This window comes from Anomalospiza imberbis, chromosome 9, assembly GCF_031753505.1.
Source record: "Anomalospiza imberbis isolate Cuckoo-Finch-1a 21T00152 chromosome 9, ASM3175350v1, whole genome shotgun sequence".
NCBI lineage: Eukaryota > Metazoa > Chordata > Aves > Passeriformes > Viduidae > Anomalospiza > Anomalospiza imberbis.
Genome location: NC_089689.1, coordinates 25,652,185 through 25,673,636, shown reverse-complemented (window position 1 = coordinate 25,673,636; position 21,452 = coordinate 25,652,185). Strand labels below are relative to the sequence as shown.

Below are 21,452 nucleotides of genomic sequence, written 5' to 3'. Positions count from 1 at the left end.
AGATTCAGAGATGTGTGTGCACTATGCCACTACTGCTCTCCAACAGTCTGGTGAAAAATGTTGCTAATAAAAACCACATTGCTACCTACCTGTTATTATTCTTCATTTAACTGTAAACTCTCAGTGTAACACAGCAACTCCAACTGTCCTTGTATTCCTGATGACCTTGACTGTAACAATTTATAAAACTAGCCTCTGAAATCAATTCTATTATACTACAATAGGCCTTCCAAAAATAAAGAGCTAGTAGCTTTGATAGTCAACAAAAATTCACAGCTCTCTGGATTCTGTAAACTGCATTCATCAGCTTCCCACTGATTTTGTTACAGCTAAACAAGTGGTTTTGTCTTCAAATTATTCCCCCTACAGTCTTAGGCTCCCTTCATTTCCTAAAGGCTTCTTCTCAGAAGACCCACAATAGCACCAACCCTCAATAGCACAAAGGACTCAAGAGGAAAAAAAAGTCATATGAAGAAACTTTTGTTCTTCAGTCCACAGCATTTCTATAGGTCAGGTGCTCATTTTCTCAGACTGCATCCCAACAGCCAACATAGCTCAAAAATCCAACACAGCCATGGGCAGAGAAAACAGAAACCAGTTTATGACAAACAGTGCAACAAAAAAAGGAATGAGATATCTTAAATTCATTTTTTAAGGTTTGCTAGCACTGACATTTTGACCTGTTAGGTAGCTGAAATATTTATTAGTACTCTGATGAAGCTGTAACATATGTTAGAAAAAAAATCTTAAAGCTCCAGCAAAATTAACAGAGCTAAAAAAAAAAAAAAAGCAGTTCTCCATGCATGAAAGCAATATTCAGTGTTATACTAAATTTTTCCCAGGGTTGTTTATTATTCTTTTCAGAAATAAGCTACAGTAATAATTCCAGGAAACTAATGAACTGAACAGTAGCACTCTGAGTAGTACTGTTTTCAAACTCAGAATCCCACAGCTTTGGATGCCAGCAGAACTCTTCCGGTATACAAGTAAAATTTCTGATGCTATGTGTATTTTCGCCTCTATAAATGAAAATGAGTTTTGGTTATCTGGGAAATAGTAGATGTTATCTTATTACAACATTCTTCAGATAGGCTTCACATGCATGCAAAAACAGAAGTGGAGGAAATTTAATTCCACTGAAAGGCTTCAGAATAAGCCTTTTCAAAGGGATGTGAAGTACACGTGGCAGTGGGGAAGGTTTTCTGTACCACCATACCACCACCATGTCCCCTCCCAGCCTGTAGTACAGGAAAATGACTCAGTTTTCATGACCCCTTTGAAAAGACAGATCAATTAATGACAATTCTGACTGTGATTTATGGCAAGGCCTGTCAGCTGCATCACGAACATCACGTGAACCAGTCATACATTAACCACAGAGCTCAACCTTCCCTGATCAGAAACGGGTCAGCCCTGGCAACCCACAGCTGAAACGAGCTGTGCTGACACCCCTGCTCTAAGCCAGCAAACCTTCTAGGCAAGCAATATCCAGGGCACAGCTTTATTATTTATTGTTTTCACTCTGCTCCTCTTTCCTTGTTCCATTCTTCCCAGGCAATGACTTTTTTGTGCGTAACCACTCAACAGAGAAGATCCAATCAATGGCTGCCAGTCTCCAAAGTAAGCTTTGAAGAAATATTACCTGGAGGTCCTGGAGCTTTTTGTTTACAATTCAACATTTACTCTCATCAGCTATTCCCCTTGCAAAGATCAATGCAAAAATCAAAGCATGCTTACAGATATGAATGTAATATATTTAAACAAAAAGTAAAATAAAAAAAGTAAATTACAACATTTGGATTTCATGGAAAAAAACCCAAGTTGGCAACAGAGCCAAATTCTTTTTCCAGTAAGATTTAATGTAAGAAAAGTATATTTAAATGAAAATTGAGGACAAAAGGAATAACTACAAATGAGAGCCAAGAATACTCACAACAACATATAACCTAGTGATTATTAGGTTTTCTCTGAATCACACGCACTGCTAAAAAAGGGTTCCATCACATTTGTAAAAAATACATACATTTCCACCTAAAAATTATGGGCCCACTGAGACCTAAGATCACTGCATGAAGAAGGACCAGTGTCCCTGTTGTCCCAGTTTGCTACTTGGAGAATTTCAGTTCCTTATCTCTTCTGCTGATGGTGGGCTGAACTCCTCTGTCTCCTGCCCTGGTGTCACTCAGGTGCTGCTTTGGTTGTACCCTACATGTCTGATTTCCCTCAGGAGTTCCAAGAAGGTGACTCCCAATTACTGCAAAAGCAAAACAGAAATGGAAGAGAAATTTGACAAGCAGAGATGTGCACAGAATAAAGAAAAGATGAAGAATAGAAGGAAAGAACTCCAAAAATACAAAATTAGAAATATCTTCCACAAAAAAGAATGTAAAAAATGTTTACAACATTAAATGAAAGTAATCTGAACTAGAGAAACTGGAATAGCCTATAATAAATGGAAAGAGACAGAAAAAGAAGCAATTTTAATACTATGGCAAAAAAAATGCAAAAAATGCTCAAAGCATGAGGAGATGCTAAAAAATGCTTCCATCTACTGGCAAAGATCCAACTCTTAACTACACTACAGATCCTCTATAATGTGCTACCAGTGAGGAGATGTCTTTGAGTAGGCAGGGAGACATCTGCAGCCATTTTAAGGCACTTTATTATTGCTAGATTAGTTGAACTAGGCATTATCTTAAATGCAAATCCAGATTTCAACACTGGTATCTTCACTTCCTACCTTGTCTACACTCTGCAAGTATCAGATGGGAGATTCAGAGACTACAGACAGGCGATTTGTTCAGACCTCATGTCTGCAAGAAAATACAAATTACAACAAGGAATACCATAGCAGGGGGGTACATGAACAGGAAATCAGTGTACTTAAACAAGGGGGGAGATAGGTGGAAAGTTTCAGGACACACATCAGTAATGTAAAATTAATTACTTTAACTGATCTATCAGTCTAGAAGCTAAAACTTCACAAATGGAAAAGGGGGTTCTTCACTCAAGTAATGTAATGCTTGGAATAGTGGTGGCTTACCACATGCCCAACAATTTTGTCCCCAAAATGGAGCTCTTTCTACCTAGCAGGTGGCAAATGAAGGGAAGGGCGGGTGTTACATAGCATTTGTGACACAGCAGCAGCAGTAACAGCCACACACCTGAAAATGCCTGCAATGGCAAGGATTTCAGATTAGGCCCAAGATTAAGCATTCCAAAATTAAGTGTTCTATTAATAAATTGAAGTAGTAGTCATTCAATGCAATCAGCAAAAAAAAAATTGCTTTCAGAATTCTAAGTAATTAAAGAAAACTCAGCAAATGACACAGATTTTTTTAAATACATGGTGTATACCACAATTCAGATTAGAAAAATCCAATTAAAACTCACTATAAATCCATTTAGCGAAAAATACTAAATACAGCAGCAAAAATGAAATGTAACAAATACAGAGAAGATACAGTCACTGCTAATCCTTTCCCTGCACCAAAAGCTCAAGATGACCAAGCATCCTTCAGCTTTACTGTCCATAATTTGCTGATGTTCCTACTACTCGATATAAATGCACCCAAGAGCAGGCTGGGGCATGGCAAGCTATTTCTGTGTAATACAACACTTCGTACCAGCTCACTAACCATGAATGCTGATGAAAGATAAACTGTTGCAATGTTGCATTGGATTGTCTTTTTTTCCAATCAACTGAACAAACAGAAGTGGACAATGCTTAAAGCAGAACAGTCTCTAATTATTTCACCTATATTTACATCTTTTCCCTTGACTCTCCCCCATGCCATTTTAAAGCCATTATTTCCACTCTTGTCTCCAGCCAAGTTTCCATAAGGCGACATTCACACATGCCTGAGCAGTAGTAAGGCAGTCAAAAGAGCAGCAACTTCAAAGCAGCGTTATAGGAAGTATCACAGTCAAAAGTAACAGGGAGACAAGAACAACTACAGCAGCATTATCAACCTTTGTGCTCCAGAAAATAAAAGCATCTCAACTGAAAAGGACACCTGCTTTATAACCATTTACAGTAGAAATAAAATTCCATTTCCTACCCTTTTTTACTATTTCAAGGAGAAAGCAATTGATTTGTTTTCCTGACACAAAGCCCAGCCTTGCCAAGCAGCCTCAGCCCACTGCAGAGGCCTCAGCACCTGGAGACAGGAACCAGCTCCTGCTTATGTAACTGCCTCTGATGCCTGGAAAAGGATCCATCCCTGCTCTGGGGAAGAACAAATAGATAGGTTTACACCACAGTGCTGCCTTCCACGCAAGTTTTTCCAGAGGAATACAGCTGGAAAAAAAAAAAAAAAAAAGAAAAGAAAAATCCTTTCCTGAGCTTACTCATATGCTCGTAGAGGTCACTTCAGAATGTGGTGGTTTATGTATCTAATGTTTTGTAACACTTTATTTCATGAAACTTCCAAGGTTAAAATACTGTAAATCACAAAAAGCTAATGCACAGCGCATTAAACATAAATTTAATATGAAATCATGTTTCTTAATTTGTGCATGGGTTCCAAGTAATGTCATCAATATAACAACACAGTTATTTTTAAAAATTAATCCATTTAACATACTGGTCTGAAGCTGTTATTTATCTTTATTCAAACACAAACTAAAGTAAACATATAGAACAAGTAGATTTATGGGATCATTTTTGTGTTTCAGTATTTGAGAAGGTTTTGACTCTCATGTTTAACACATCTGAAGAATAAAATTATTTAAAGCTGCACACTCTATACCAGAGTGGATTAATCCTCTATTCTAACACTTTATGAATTTTTCTTCTTTCCAATGTAGGGTAGAAACAAGAATGAAACCCAAATAGACTCAACATTATTTCAGATCTTTCTTAGATTTGGGCAATAAGGGAAGAACTGACTGAGGTCCCCTAGAATCTCTAACTAAAAGCCTACAACTTCTAAGGAACTGTCCTTTATTATAAAGCTCATGTGGGACTGACACTTGCAAGTGCCAGTGAGCAAAAGCTGATAATAAAAGCCAGAACTGCCACACAAACAGGGGAGAGAAGCTGCTGGAAGCAACACAATTTGTACATTCAGCTGCTCTTCAGAGAATGGACCATTTGAACTTTGAAAGACTGCTGGAAAGCAGTCAGGCACCTACTAACACCACCTTTCTCAACAGACTTTGTTTCCTGCACTCCTGTGGTCATTTCTGCTCATCTGATAACTGTACCACACAACAGTGTTCTAAATTCAGACATAACTTTTAAAGAAATATAATTATAGACACCAAACTGTTACTATTTCTCAAATCCTATGTTATGTAAAGCTGGATTACCATACACCTCTGAAATAAATATGGACTTTTTATCTCATACTCTTTTTTCCCTGAAATTATCTCTAAGTAGGTAACTTAATTCCCATTTTGTGTAACCTTTATATTCATATCACACCAAACACATTATAAAACACTGTTGTCAAGTGTAGCAAAGTTCCCTCCCACGTTTGTGATCATGATCTAACTAACATCACTGCTGATGCTCACAGTGCATTATGTCTTAAGTCATCTGTAACTAGTAACTCATTCGATACGACTCAATAATCCATGGCAACAGTGCGTACTGAAACTGCTATTTCTGAGCATGCACCTCATCTGTGCTCAGGGCCATTAACATGCTTGTAACAGGGCTGAAGGCACTGAGCACTAACCACCAGAAGCAGGCAGTAACTTGCATTTAGGTGCACTGTAAAGCTTTTGCTTTTCACTGATATACTGTGCCACTGAGGCAATCAGGACATCCACCTGAAATTTATTAAGTTTTGGTTATAATACTAAGTGCCCATAATTCTGTATCTCTGTTAGCAGGCACAGGAAATAAAGACTTAAAAGAAAAAACCCAAAAACATTTGAAAGGCTTCCTTATTAATGAGTTATGAGTATTAATACAGTTATCAGAAATCTTACAGAGCTGTAGGAACTTCAAATTCTTCTAAACTCAGATGCAACATTTCTCAGATCAAAACTGAGAAACCTCTGCCACCTCTTCTGTCCACTGATAGGGTGGTTGATTCAGCTCAGCCATGAATCCCCACCTCTTTACCCCTCCTTCTTAGCCTGTAGCATGCTCCTGTTTTCTTCATCTGGAGGGCTCTTTTTCCCCTCTCACATTCCTTCCCCATTCACTTCTTCCTGCATCCGTTTGTTTTCTCCCTACCCAAGCTTTCTTCTTTCTCTGAGAGGAAAAAAAACCCAAAACCATAAGAAATCTCATGTGCCAATGTTACTGTTCATTACTGGCATAAACATACTTGTAAGCAACCTTATTAACTACATGAGATTAAGAAGAATGGGAGCAAACCCAACAGCAATAGTGGTCCATCCACTTTGCAAACAGAAATGAAAGTCTTCAGAGGGCTGGCCAACAAAAAAGCAAAAAACAAAACAAAACAAAACAAAAAAACCCACATGGCTAAAATAACAGCCATATCCTAAGACACTGTCCCAACTGTCAACCTGCCTCCTACCCCTCCTCATCAATACTGACCATTGTTAAGCTCCTTCACAAATTCATTTAAACCCCCAGCCTTGTAGCCTGAAATGCATTTTGTGACACATGCACACAGTGGGGACTCAGCATCCAGGACCACTTCCCTCAAGCATCTTAGTATTTGAAATCTCCAGCCAAGACCCAAGACAAGTTTTGTTAATTACATAGGAGGCACTATTGCATGTTTCCTCAAATTAGAAGGTACAATTACATTTAAAAGCCATCTGTACAGAAATGAAGCTTAATGAAAAAAAAATATATAGCCACAAGGGGTATTATAGGAAATTAATAAGGGAACAAAACCACCACATATACATCTATCTATTGCCTGAGAGTCTCAAGGAACAATTTCTAATTGGCATCATAATAAACCCCACATTCATTCTACATGAGTATTCAAAAAGAAAATCTATGAGCAAATTCCAGAGATGGGTTAAAATGCATTTTACAAATTACTTGTTAAGTGAAACCAAGGTAAATACAATATAGAAGCTATTAAGCCAGTCCACCAATACAATTACTTGAAAGCCAAAAAGCACATAGGTGGACTGATGCTTAGAGTAACAACCTTTTAAAGTTACATTTATAAAAGAGTCAAGAAAGAGCTGTGAAACCCATGAAATATGCTGAGGCTTTATGCAGCCTTCATCATTTATACAAAAACACAGTATGAAATTACTACAATCAATGCAATTTAGTGTTTCAGATAAGAGCCCGTTTCAATATATATGCTATTTAAAGTAATCTGTTAATAACATAACCTAAGAAGTGGGCTTTGTATGTACTTTCAAGTTCACCAAATAAGAGACCATTAAAACACTCATTTTGAATTAACCAACACAGCATTTACAATGTACCTTTGTAACACAGAGACAACCAATATGCTCTGCTGGACTCTCAGTGTGGCTGGGCCAACAGAAACAGCAGCTGTATACTGGATATAGCCCAAAAAGCGTGTAAATAAGAAATACCTGTGCCTTTCTCTACCAAACACAAGCCTCAGAAGCAAGCTATTTCCAAGCCATAGCGTGTATTTCCACAGTATCACAGGAGAATTTCAAACACTGGGAGGATAAATGAAAAAAAAAATCCCAAAGAGGGAACTTTCCTCTTACGTTATCTCAATTCATATTAAATGTTCATTTATCTGCATTACAGTGCAGACAGGGAATAAAAAATTACATTGCCATGATTGGCTGGGTATATTTTAACCATGTAGCTTTTTTGTCTCCTCCAGCCTACAAAGAAAGCTCAGTATTCAGAGCCTCAGTGATATGAACAAGAGGACTTACATACTGGTTTAGTGTTCAGATGCTGCCACTTTTCAATTGTTGTATCTTTAATCCAATCTCCTATAGAAATTAAGATTATGGGATTATATTCTTATTTACTATTCTTTATGCTCTTATGCTCATTTATATATCTGTCATGAAAATGAGTATCTACAGTGTAAAAACAAATCCAAGTGACTGCCCTCCAAGGGAAAAGCAAGCTGCTCTATGTATTTTGGCAGCAACCTGCTGGGCAATCAATACCCACACAGCTCTGGAAAAAACCCCCAGAATTATGGTGTTATGTGAGAAAGATGGGATTAATGCAGAGAGGGAAGGAAGGGAAAAGATACCATGGGGCAAAACAGATTTACATCTACAGAAAAACAAGATTCTTTCATTCCACAGATGGTGGAAGAAAATGTGTACTAATATAGTATCTCCAAGGACTTGGACACATATAATATCAGATAAGATTTACACTGTAATAAACTCATTCAACACATCTTCCTACTTGAAACAAAACATACTTCTCTCCAACTCCAGATCATGGAAGAAATTCCCTTCTACTTACAAAATCTTTCACAAAATCTGAAGAATTACGGGTGGAAATTAAGTCATAGCCATCAGACACTAATCTGGAACAGATTCCCAGTGTTTCAGCTCCTTTATTCCTGGTTCCAGCACACTGCACTAACTCAATGCAAGAACCACTGAACTCTTTAGAGCACCAGGTTAATCAAGCCCAGTTCTCTGTCCTCAGTATTGGACAGTGTCAGGCAACAAGCCCCTTGATATGATGCACTAAAAAGACAGGTCAGCACTACCCCTACTCAGCACTCCCCTTTTCAGCTGGGAGTAACACACAAGATAAACTTCTTTTTTTCATATCACGCTTATTTAAAAACCACCAGCACATTATCCACCTCTATTCTGCAATAAACCACAGCAGCCCACTGCCTTTGCTTCTCTACAACACCTGCAGAAAAGCCAAATGTGCACCTCTTCACTCACCACACTTCCCGACATGGCAGAGAAACAAGATTCATTTCATTTTGTTTAAATTGATATGCAAAGCTCAGAGCTGCAGAACTTGAAGTGGGAATACAAATTTAATTCTGCCAGGCACCTTCAGCAGATAACTGGGGCAGGGTTTACCTTCACCCCCACACTCATCACCAAAGTGCACCTCAGAGATACTGAATGTGTGGCACACCCCAGATCAGAATGAGGTCTGTGCACCACACAGACCAGAGGAATCTACATCCTCAGAAACCAGGACTCATATTTTACTATTATTGACACCAGTCTTCAAATTTGCTCTTAAAATCCAACCGTTCTAAACGAGAGGAAAAAAAATTGAAGCTGTTGAAGAAGAAAACAAAGTAGATGAAAACAGTTTCATTGACTGGGTTAAAAGAAATGCAAGAGAAGCACAGTAAACAATAACTGAGAAACAAAAAACTCACCAATCTGAAAATATCTACAATTTTTGTGATGTAGTATTTTACAGACTTCTAATTATCTGACTGGCCAACTGGTCAAGCAATAAATTGTATGCATATTCATATGATTTGCCAATTCTTCTTGAATTTATAGTAACTACCTACACCATAAAATCATAGTTTCACATGGCTTGGCCTTTATTTTAGTGTTCCTAAGTCAATCTTCTCTTTCACACTTGGAGTGCAAACAGCTAAGACAACATGTACACGGAGTTCAAAGCAGAGTTTTGACACAACAAAACTGAACCTGGAAACAAGAAAAGCTCCTGTAATAGTCAGTGTCATTCACAGATAAAGAAGGTATTATGCGATTTAGAAAGCTCTTTGATCTTCTTCTTTCACTGAACATTTACCAACTTCTATTAAGTGCATCACACTACTTTTTGAAAAAAAGTACCAGTGTATGTTCTTCCATTGATAATCTGCTATGAATCTGCTGAAGTATTTCACCCATATTACTTGCCTAAATAAAATTTTAAACTTCGAGTGAAATAGAAATGTACTCAAAACGAGTATAAAGTTTGAGTTCGATTATTTATTAAAAAAGGCTTCAGTATATTGACAAAGTAAATAAAAACTTTCCAATTCCAGTGTTTTTAAAACTGCAAGAATCCAGAAGGCTGTTAAGTACTACTAGAGCAGTTAGAGCTCTTCTGTAATTGATAGAGCACACATGAATCTCTGACTCAAGTATGGCCTAATTTCAATTTATCACCTGATAGGAAATGTCCTCTGTATTCTTTGTGTGCTGGAAAGAGGAATGACAAGTTCCTTCCAGGTACCATTTTACTAACTAAAAAAAAAAAAGCCTCTTCTGCAAAATTGTAGTTCAAGTACTCAATAAGGAAAATTCTGAAACACTACCAATCAGTATGGTAATAATTTGGTATAAAGCATTCCTTTTCTAGCTCTTAACTGGACAAGGGATCTTCTCAGCTCAAGCAAAGAAAAGCACAAAACACTTCAAGCTTCTTTGATCATGCCTAATTTCGCTAATGAAGAATAGCTGAGAAACAGCCCTAAAATAGTTATCAAACTGAATTCTACAACATTTTCACACATAGAAAATAGCAGAGGAAGAAACACATCCAACTTTGTGTACATTAGGCTTTAGTGCTTTTTTGTAACTGCTGCAGACATCAGTTCAGCTTGAGTCAGGCCAAAAACCAGGAAGACACCAGCAAAGGCACATTTACTGCATTGCTTTACATACAAAACTATCCCCACGCAGGGTCCAGCAGCACTGCCTAAAGCACCAGCTGATGTCTCAAGCCTCCATGGGAAAGCTTCCCATCTTTGTCACTATGCTGGAACCAAATTGCAACAGAAACCCAAAAAACAGTGTTTGAAAAAATTGTTAAGGGCATTATCATTTCCAAATGTAAAGCCATACTTAATTCCACTATGCCATCAAGCTCTTCAAAACAAAAGTTCATCAAGATGAAGATATTTTTATATTCTCTACACAACACAGAGACAAAATATAGAGAGGTATGGCTATTAGCATTATCTGCAAATAATTCCATATGAAAGTTGATCATTTTTACTCAAGAAACCTAGAGACAAACAAAAAGCCAATGCAAGTGGAAATCCAGCACTTAGGTCCATGTTTTCCTTTGCCCAATGTACACTAGGGACAAAACATGTGAAAAGCCCGATACATCAACACCAAAACTTCAAAGCATAACATATGGTCACACTGCCGCATATTGACATTTCCAAATGATCAAATTTCATGTGAAAACAAAACAATGTTGAAGTTTCCTAAAGCTCTCTTTTCCCCAGCCTTCATAACTAACACAACTACTGGCTTAGTTTATCCTCAGACTGAAGATATCACACAAGCACTTCAGAGAGCACTCCAGCTCCACACTTCTAAAACACAGAGGATCTACAGGCTGTGACTCCACACCTGTTTTTCACATAGTTTATCACCTCTTTTTTTTTTTTTACTTTAACAGAACTATGCCTGTGCAAATCTCAGCTGACTGGACTTGCTGCTCTACGTCCCCTCTCCCTTGAGCAGATCTGGAAGAAAGACTAGGGAAGGAAAAATTTACCCTCTGCTGACACCCTGAAGTTCCTGGCCATGCATTCTTGCCTTCAACTATGTTTTTAAATTAATTAGATTTCTCTAGTAACTACCTTTAAAATAGTTTAAGTGACACTTTATGGATTTCCTCTGCCACTCATGTTAAGCCTATTTGATGCTGATGTACTACTCGAAGGGCCGTTATTTCTGAAAAAGAAGTATCAATATTAGCCATCTCTGCTTGTCTCTTGCAGCAATACAGCAGTAATATAATTACTGATGGAAGAATCCACTAATAAACCAGACTGGAATTATTCAGTGAAAGAATACATATAAACTCAACTTTAAAGTATTTTTCCTATTCTACCTGTCTGCTATGGCAACCTGAATAGCAGCTGAAGTGAAACTCAGCCAAACAAAGAGTAAGTAGGAACATACTTTACTTGTATGTAAAAATAAAATTATTTATAGAGATCAGACAAATATTTACTCTTTACATATTAATTATATTTGTGTGCATTATGATAAAGGTAATTTACTTTTACCACACTGATTTTTCAGTGTGCAAATTTTGATAACTTTATAGCATGTTTTGCCCTAGTCATTAGTCCAAAAGTTGTATCAATACATATCCTGGATTCTATTTTCCTGAATTCCAATTCAAGTAGAAACTACTACGTCAGTGAAGGATCCTTGATGTATATTTTATATCATCCTATCCATCTGCATTAACTGACACAATTTTCACAGTATTGCAAGATATAGCCAACACTTCTAGCTAACACAGAAGTAAAAGCTGTCTCTATCAGCTAAAACTCAATACTTTCAGTTACTTTCAGCCATTTACTTGCGACTTTCTGTTGCTTATCAATGCAAAAAGCTTTGTCAACTTGTAGTACCATTGTACCTTTCTCAATGCTTTAGAGAAACAAAAGGAAGGAAAACCAAGCATATTAGTTCACTTTTCTGTCCATATAAAAGTCCAAGTCTCCTAAAGAATCACAAATAGAACCATAAACAGGCCACCCTTCAATTTATTTAATCTCAATCACATTACAAAAATAAACATTAGCCTTTATATAACACTTTCAAAGAAGCCTATGAATATACTGGCGTGTTACAACAGTGTTCTGGAAAAGATCACAGATTCACAAGCACATAGACAAACTGTGCACTGAAACTATAATTCCCCAACTGATTTTCAGTTAAGAAAATCAGTTTCATTGGGAAGATTCTCAGCTCAGTATATAGAAAAGATTTTTCTGATCAACAAAACATCAACACACAACTTCTTCTCAAAACCTCTTTTTGGTCAACTTGTATTCAAAAGCAAAAGGTCACTCTAGCAAAATAATTTCTAGGTAATTTTCTATAGATAGCCTTTAAACTGAAAAACAAGCAAGCTGTTTTCTGCCAAAGCTGGCACAGCAAGTGGACAGACTACAACAGATATTAAAAGCTTATCATTCTTTGGCCACAAGTTTTAATACTGCATCTTTGTTCAGTCTCTACCTTTGTTCCCTGAGACAATCACAGCCAGACTTTATGCCAAGCTAAAAAAACTGTATTTCATCTCAGCCTTAGCCCCAGGCCTCAGATCCTGAAATGAGTGTGTGTTTGAAAGTATTTAATCCCCAGCCTCGTAACTGACTCAAAGCTAACACACAAAAATCACACCCAATATCAGGAGTCAGCACGGCGGTTTTGGGGTGGGTTTCTTCCTTTCTCACACACTAGAGGAGGCACCATAAAGCAATGCAAATAAATCACAGTGTGTCAGAACATGGCAACTTGTTCAGGGCTGATCAGGGCTTCAGTTAGAGGGGGACGCTTGTTTGAAATTTCAGACCCTTCTTCAGCTTCCATTTCAGATTCCCCAAACCTCTGAAGAGATTTTTAAATTTGTCTCTCTTGGGTCAAGGAGACTGTTCTTCTCATTTTGCATCACATGCTGTAACTTTATAAAAAGAAGCACACGGAGGGTTCAGGCAGTAACAAAGGATTTGGATGTTTCAACCACTGAAAGTGTATCTAAAATCTGGATTTGTTCCATGCAATCAAAAATTACTTGCTAATAGAAGTCAATTACAATATTTTAAAGCCTTGCCTAGTCAGTTAAATGCTGCCCAAAGAAAATAAAAGCTTTTATTCAGGTAGAGCATCTTTTTCATTATTACTATTTTATTTGTTTTTACACGGCTCCTTCCAGGTTTGGGTTCAGTCTGGACCCAAAAACGGAGGACAGTGTTATTCAGAAATTCTAATCTGAGACACTTAATAAAAGACTGATGGAACTCAGTTAACTTTTAATATCTGAACTGAATGAAAATATGTGTAAAAATGACACCCTCTGAAAAACCTCTGTCATAAAATAATAAGGAACATTCTGCCTATAAATAAAGAAGATTGTTAACATGAAAACATAAAGTCTATCAATTTCCATCTGCTACTTGTTTCTCTGTCTGGTTAAGAAGATAAAAACATTTCTTGAGCCACGATCTGCCACAGGCACCTATTTAGCCATAACATTTATGAGCAAGAAACTAGCCTACCTCTGCAAAAAGTCTGACATGCCAAGAGTGCCAGTTATTCTTAGAATGAGACATGACCACAATTTCACGTAATTAGAGATGTTATAAAACGCATCCCGCCCGCTCTCCCCATCCCCCTCCACCACTACCACCATTGCAGGAGTGAGTTGTTACACATCGCGACGAGCAAGTAACATTCCCTGCCCGGGGAGAGAGCGGAGATCAGGCCATAAAAAGGGCACGAGATGCAAACAGGGATCCTCCCCTGCCCGGGCCGGCAGCCGCGGCTGCCCGGGCACAACCTCGCCCTGCCCCGCGCCGGCACCCGAGGCGTCCCGGGGGGAGCAGCAGCTCCTTCCCCATCCCCGGGATCGCCGGCGCGGGGAGAAAGGTGCCCCGGGCGAGCGGGTCACCAAGTCCGGACGCCCGGCGACGGAGGGGGAACGGCGGGGAGGGGGCTCCAAGGACCACGGCGCCGCCGGGGAGGGCTGGGGGGCGACCGCTACCTTCCCCTTTGGTGGCGTGCCGAGGACAAGGGCGGCGGGGCGAGGGGGCGCCGGCAGCCGGCAGGCCCAGGGCGCCGTCGGCGATACGGCGGCTCCACCGAGGCGCCGGAGCCCTCCCCGCCTGCCCGCCCGCGGGGCCTCGCTGCGGGCGGCAGGGGCCTGGGGAGCTGGGTGCCCCGGCCTCGCGGGAGACGCGCCGGACGCCGCTCACTCACCTCGGGAGGCAGCAGGCGCCGCCGGGTCTGCATGGCGAGGGATATCTCCCGGGTCCGCCCCGGGAGCGCTGGGGGCCGGCGCGCCCTCGCCGCCGCCAGCCGGGCTCGCTCGCTGCCTCCGCGGCCAAGGCCGCCGCAGCGCCCGGCAGCAGCGCCCCCTGCCCGGCCCCGGCGGCAGCGCACGGCACTGCGGCACCGCCGGGGAGGCGGCGCGGAGCTGCCGCGCCCCCGCCCCGCGCCGCGGGGTCCGCGCCGGCAGCTCCGCACCGGGCCCCGGGGTCCGCACCGGCACCCCCGCGGCGGCCGGACAGCGGGAGCAGCCGCCCGCTCTGTCCCCGCGGGGACCCGCCGAGCCCGCGGCCCCCGCAGCCGCACACACACACACACACACACACACACACACAGAGAGACGGAGGCGGCACCGGGCACCCACCGCCGCCACCGGGCGCTGCCGGTGCCCCGCGGCCGAGGGACGCGCCTCCGGGCACCCGCTGCAGTGTGTGTAGTGTGACCACTCCACAAAACCTGGTCAGAAAGACTCGCGGCTGGGAGCCGAACATGTGTTATTTCGCCATTTCATGTTGAGTGTCTCCAAAACCGGAGAGGGACACCATCCTGCGGGACGCCCTCGGCTGCCCCGAGAGGTGCGAGGCCCGGAGCCATCCGCTGGCAGGCACGTTCAATCCTCGGCAAAGAGGCTTACAGAAAGTCAAAATAAAAAAGACAGAAAAAAAGATAAACACAACAAATAATTAAAAAAAAAAAAGAAAGAAAATAAAGAAAGAGAGAAAAAAACAAAACAAAACCAACCCCACAACAGCCAACAACCACGCTCGTTCCCCACAGGAGCCGCGATGGCGAGCCGACAGGGTACGCCAAACCGTGACACTGCGCCCGGGATCTCACCCATTCTCTCTCCAAAAGGAGGCGGCCGCCCATGCCGGGAGCGGGACTCTGTGCCTGGCTGCGGGCGCTCGGGAACTCCAGGAAATGTCACTGCCCGCGTGTGCCGCGGTCCGGCGGGCGCGGGGTGGGCGGCGGGCGGCGGGCGGCCGGTCCCGGGCTGCGAACCGGCACAGCGCGCCCTCACCGCCGCCCGCAGCCTCACCCGGGCGAGCGAGCGCCCGGCGCCTCACGAACCCCTCACCCCTCGTCTCCGGAACCTCTTGCCTCAGGAGCCCCTCATCGCTCTCCTCAGGAAGCCCTCACCTCAGGAACACCCCACCCCTCGCCTCAGGAACCCATGGCCTCGGCTCCCCCTCAGGGAAGGTTCGCTTGGTGCCAGGGGAACGGGAAGGAGTCGCTGTCCCCTCACCTCTGTGCAGGTCCGTGATCTCCCAGCTGTAGCAGTGCCAGGTCAGCCCAGGAGGGAGGGAAAGGTGAGTGTGGTGGCTGCTAATGCAGTTGCAGGGCCATTCCCTCTTGCCAGGCTTTCACACTTACAGGCCATCACTTTCCAGCAGGTTGGGTTTCTCCATTAACTTGCCACATATGTCAGTGAATGCAGTGTAATGAGCCCCGGTGATAAAATCTAGGCCTCCTTGCTCCAAGAGCATCAGCCCATCCCGCTCGAAATGAAAGGGAAGCACTTAATGTTTATTCATTGATTCTGGTGGAACTATGTGCTTTTCAAGCGAAAAATATGAGATACTCCCAATCAACTGAATCATCAATCCATGGGCAAATAGCTGAGGAGATAAAAAATGCTCATCCATCATAGCTGGGAGTAGCATGTTAATGGAGATGGAATTTATTTACTCCCATAAAGCATTCCTGGTTAACCCCAACTTGCTATCTCTTTAGCAATTAGTATTGTCATGCTTGTGAAGCACAGATGAGGGGTTCAGATTGGTGCAATACACAATTACTGTCCTCAAAATGGTTCTCATGAAACACCTCAGACTGATAAACACACAATATGCCTGACAAAAAAAAAGGTAAATTAATTAAAGAGTGAGTGGTGTGACACTCCATAACCTCTGGACAAATGCATGCAAGTGCATACCTTTGCCGTCTGTGAATGTCTCACAGAGGCACATCGCTACCGTAATTTTGTTCTACTTTTATTCCTCTGGATACAGACATTCATTCGGTGTCTTCTCACCAAACACAGAGAGTTTTTTCCCGAAGGGTATCATAACTGGCTGTTTTGCAAGAAGGCAAAGCATGAAAGCATGCAAAACAGGAGTTAGGAGCAATGGGAATCATCTCTGTGAGTTAAGGTGGTGGGACATGGTCTCATTCCCCATTCCTCCTGGGTATCTTGGATGCCTCGTGACTTGTTCCTAATGAAGATGTATCTAGAGGAGCAGCAAACTCCACAAGCTCCAGGAGCTGCTCCAGGCAGTTGTGGTGCCAGACACCTGAGCTTAGAGCAGGGAGATTGCCCATCCTCTGTTCTCAATGTGCTCCCTCTGCTAGAAGAAGAAACATTTCAATATTGATAGTGATAGTGAGAAACACTGTGAACAAACCAAACCAATAATTTTGATCCCAAGCCACAGCAAGGCTGCAAGACCATGGACCATGGACCATGACCTTTCCACTTGGACAAGAGTCCAAGTTACAAACTCCAAAATGTATCTGCAGCTCTTCCATGTCTGTGAGCCTCCACAGCATTGCCATAAGAAATGGTGCCTGATACTATCCCACGTGACATCTTGCTATGGAGCTTGCCACCTCTTTTCCCAAGTATTTTTCCCAGCTCTTTATGAGAAGCTACCAAAGAAAAGGCATAAAGGAGAGCAGAGAGAAGAGGATACTCCAATTTGCAAAAGGCAGGGGATGGGAAAGGGGGAAAGAGGAACGCAGTTAAAAAGGTGAAGGGAACCTCTGAGGTGCCCTGGTTGCAGGGAGTAGCACAGAGTTACAGGGTCAATACAAAGATGTGTGTAACAATGTGTGTACTCTGGGATCTAGGAGTTCCAGGGGATTCCAAATGATGCCAGAGTAATCTTTGAACAACAGAGTTAAGGACAAATAAGAGGATTTTTTAAACTATGTGGTGAAACTTGTAGAAACCTGGAGAAAAGGAAGTTTCATACTGTCCTCACTCTATTCCTAGGTAGAAATAGTGGAATGGTTAACAACAGTGTAGGAAAGGCAGAAGAACTCAATAACTATTCCTGGTCTGTTTTTGGGGAAGAGCCATATGATACAAAAATATCATATGATGATGACATACATTCCATTACAACAAGCACTGAGGAGGATGTTAAACAGAAGCTAATGAAGTTGGCTATCAGCAGGTCCAGCTAACTTGCATCCAAAAGTTTTAAAAGCACTGGCACAGAGTATCTTTAGACCATTAATGTTGATTTTCAATAAATCTTGGAACGCTGTTAAAGTTCCAGAGGACTGGATGAAATATTGTACCAATATTTTAAAAGGGTAAACAAGGTGACCAAGGTAATTACAACCTGCCAGACTGACAAGAATTCTGGGTAATAAAAAGGGACATTATCTACATTACTTGATTGAAAAAAAATTAAAGAGTGGAAACACAATAACTGCAAATTAATGTGGAAAATAAATCTTGTGCAAACAATTTGATTTTTTAAATGGCATTACAAGTTTGGTTGATGAAGGTAAGTAGGTCTGCAAAATATTTGTTCTGGTAACTTGCAACATTTTAATTAAGAAGCCAAAATGATACCGACTCATCACAGCACTTATTAAACTGTTGAGACTCTAACTAACTGACAGATACAAAGTGGGAAAATAAAAAGTCATCATCAAAGAATGTGTTTCTGCATCCTATGGCAATTAGTTCTACACTGCATTGTATTGATATTAATGGTTTTAAGAAAAACATAAAATCATCACTTAAAGAGTTTGCAAGTGATGTAAGCAATAGGGATTAATAAATAACAAGTCATGCTGCAAAGTAGCTGAGACAGCTTGATAACAAGTAATGTGCATTTCTGTACAGCCAAATGTAAAAACATGCATCAAGGAATAGAGGGAGTGATTATAGGATGAGAGAATTTGTGCTTTTACAAGTTAATGCTCAAAAACCTCAAGAATCATCACATATAATCAGGAGAAAATAAGCAGGTGGTGTGGTGCTGTAGCCAAGAGGATAATGCAATCCTTGGGCTTATAAACAGGAGAATATAGAAAGATGTCTCTATTTATTTTTCTGGTACTAATCCCACTGCTCCTGAAGTTTGATACCTAAATTCCTTAATTCCTTAATAGAACCTGAAAAAGAGATGGTTCAGAGAAGATCAATAAGAATGAAAGTGAAAAGGTTCAATCTATTTCAGTGTCAAGAAAGAAGATGAAGGGGTGACTCAATCACACGTTTTAAGGACCTTCAAGATTCAGTGAGTGTATGCAGATGTATTCATCTTCCTGTGAGGTCTTCTACCAGGGAAGGTAATTAATCACCAGGACAGTTTAGGATGGGACAAGCTGGATTTCCCAGCATCGGGAATGTCAAAATCAGGAGGTTGTAAAAACTTAATTTTAACAGAAGCAGGAGTTCAGTCCTGTAAGTCTGCTTCCCAGGAGGTAGAACTCTGTGTCTGTAGCTGTGGATTCTGGCTGCTTGTCTATGCAGAAGTTGATTTCCTAGGGCACTAATAAGTAACAACCTGTCATCCCTTTCAGCATCATCTGACACGGCTCATGTGCTGTTCAGCACATGATGGGAGCAGCCGTGGGGATGGCAGTGTTTACAATGGTTGAAGGGATGGGTGGACTCGTTCACAGAAGGCAAAGCCTTTGAAGCATATTGCATACCAAGATAACTTTTCTCACTCAGGAAGCCTGAGACATGCGTTGCTGGAAGCTGGGAGGATACTCCTGACAAGTGTGACTATATGATTATCCTGCTACTAAACTCTTCCTCTGGCAACTGCTTCTGGCCACTGTCACAGACAGCACATTGATCTTGTGCAAAGCAGTCTCTCAGGTCCACCCCACAGCTGACCCACACCTGATCTCTGAAAAGTGCAGTGGGAAATGTAGTGTGAGCAGAGAATAGATGCTTGATAACATGCATTGCACAGAAGAGGGCAAGGACCAGTACAGAGAACAAGAATTCTTAATATTAGAAGGTCAAAGGCTGACTTGGGAAGGGGATTGTACACAAGGCTCTGGATGTCTCCAAAAATCTGTCATTGAAACATTCAGGAGTCTTGGTCTGATCTGGTACCATCAAAAAACTAGAAAACTTTGCAGCAAAATGTTCATTACTTTCCCAACATAGTTCCTGATAAAAGTGCACAGCCTTCTACTGATATGCAAGATCTCGAGTAGGAAAGGCCTGTGCTGTGAGCCTAAGAGTACAAACCACTTGAGTGACTGAAGCTTTTATTCACAGTTCCATGGAGGAAAATGTTGGCTTTTTTTCTGCACAGTTGCTAATAACTGCTTGCATGCCACACTTTGACAGAAACAATACTCTAAGTATTCATTACTAATGCCGTTCATAGTGAAGGGCTTAGTGATCATTCAACCAGTTTTTGTTGTAAAATAAACGCCCTCGCTGATAACATCCTTGGAAAGAGGCGAGCAGACGGCGCTGCCGACTGCAGTGCTGTGGCTTTGCCCTCTAGTGGCTGAGAGACTGGCCCAGCTCCGGTGGTGTCTGTTTTGATTACCTCATCAGCCTTGAATCTTTGATTTTTTTCTAAATTCTGTGCAGTCTTCATCCATTAAACTCAAGTACTACCTGCACTAGAACAATGTGAATCAATAAAATCCTTGGCTTAAGATTCTCAGAATCCTATATTAAGGTTAGCTCAGTATTAGTGAGTCATATGATAAAGCCACTAATACATGGGCACTTAATTAATCTATGATGCATTTTCCACCAGATAGGACTTAATCTCTTGGAAGGAAAACGGCCTGCTAGGTCACCATCTCATTGTGTGAGTCAGTTTAGAGTCATTTCATGCTGAATACCTATTCTTATTTTGTCAAATTTAAATTTAAAATGTGCCATGTATCCTTAGGAGTTAAAAAAAAAGAAAAATAAAAGAAAAATAAAAAAGATTGTGTGGCAATCCTTTTCAACAGTAAACTCAATAGGTTATGCATTTGAAAGGGTTAAAACTTCTTTACTGTCTATGCTGGCTAAATCTTGAACATCCATTGCTTTTCTGTCCATACTCCAAACACTGGCCTAGAGGCTCTAAGAGATCTGTGTCTGTATCTGTTTTAAAACTCTATGGGAGCTTGAGAAAGGACTTTGGACTTAAAGGACTTCTCATTTTTTTCTCTTTCTCTCTCTCTCTGGCACCCATTTTAGATTATTACACCAAACTTCATAAGGAAATAGCATTAATTCAATTAAATTGTCTTTCTCTCCTCTTCCCTCTTTCCTGTATCTTTAGGATTTCTTGGCCAATTTCTGCCACAGCTGAAAAAGTGGTAAGTCTCAAAAGAAATTTAGTTCTTAGAATTTTTTGTGTCAATCCATGACCAGAGACAGAGGGGCTGGTCCAAAACAAGTCCAACTCTGCTGGTCCATACTCAGTGTGAGAGCAGCCAGTTTGTCAGTCAGTGCCCTGGCCTTGCAGAGGATGTGGAAGGAGCTGAAGTCATTGTGGTAGCAGGGTCATCCTGGTCATAGCAGAGCTGAGGTTAGTGCAAGGAAGAGATGAGAGGGTGAAGACACAAATCCATGTGCAAATTCACTCATACTCACAGGAAAACTTTTCAAGGGTTGTTATTTAGACTTGGTATTTGAGAGTGAGATGTGATACTCAGGTAATTTGAAAGCCTCTGCTAAGCAAGAAGTCAAATTACAGGATTTAGTAGTTCCAATAAACAACTGGATCATTTAATTCTCATTGTTTATTTTGTTATTCATCCGTATTTAGAAGCCCTGGAAATGCTTAAGTACCTTTTTGATTACA

General features: G+C 41.2%; 1 protein-coding gene across 1 annotated transcript in view; it reads right to left on the bottom strand.

Moving 5' to 3' along the window:
- The window catches only part of ZFYVE9 (zinc finger FYVE-type containing 9), a 56,106-nt gene extending 41,366 nt beyond the window's left edge, over positions 1–14,740 (bottom strand). Inside the window, exon 1 of the mRNA XM_068198755.1 lies at positions 14,584–14,740. The gene's annotated coding sequence lies outside the window, so the exon portion shown is untranslated. The remainder of the gene's footprint in view (positions 1–14,583) is intronic.
- Positions 14,741–21,452: the final 6,712 nt, after the last annotated feature.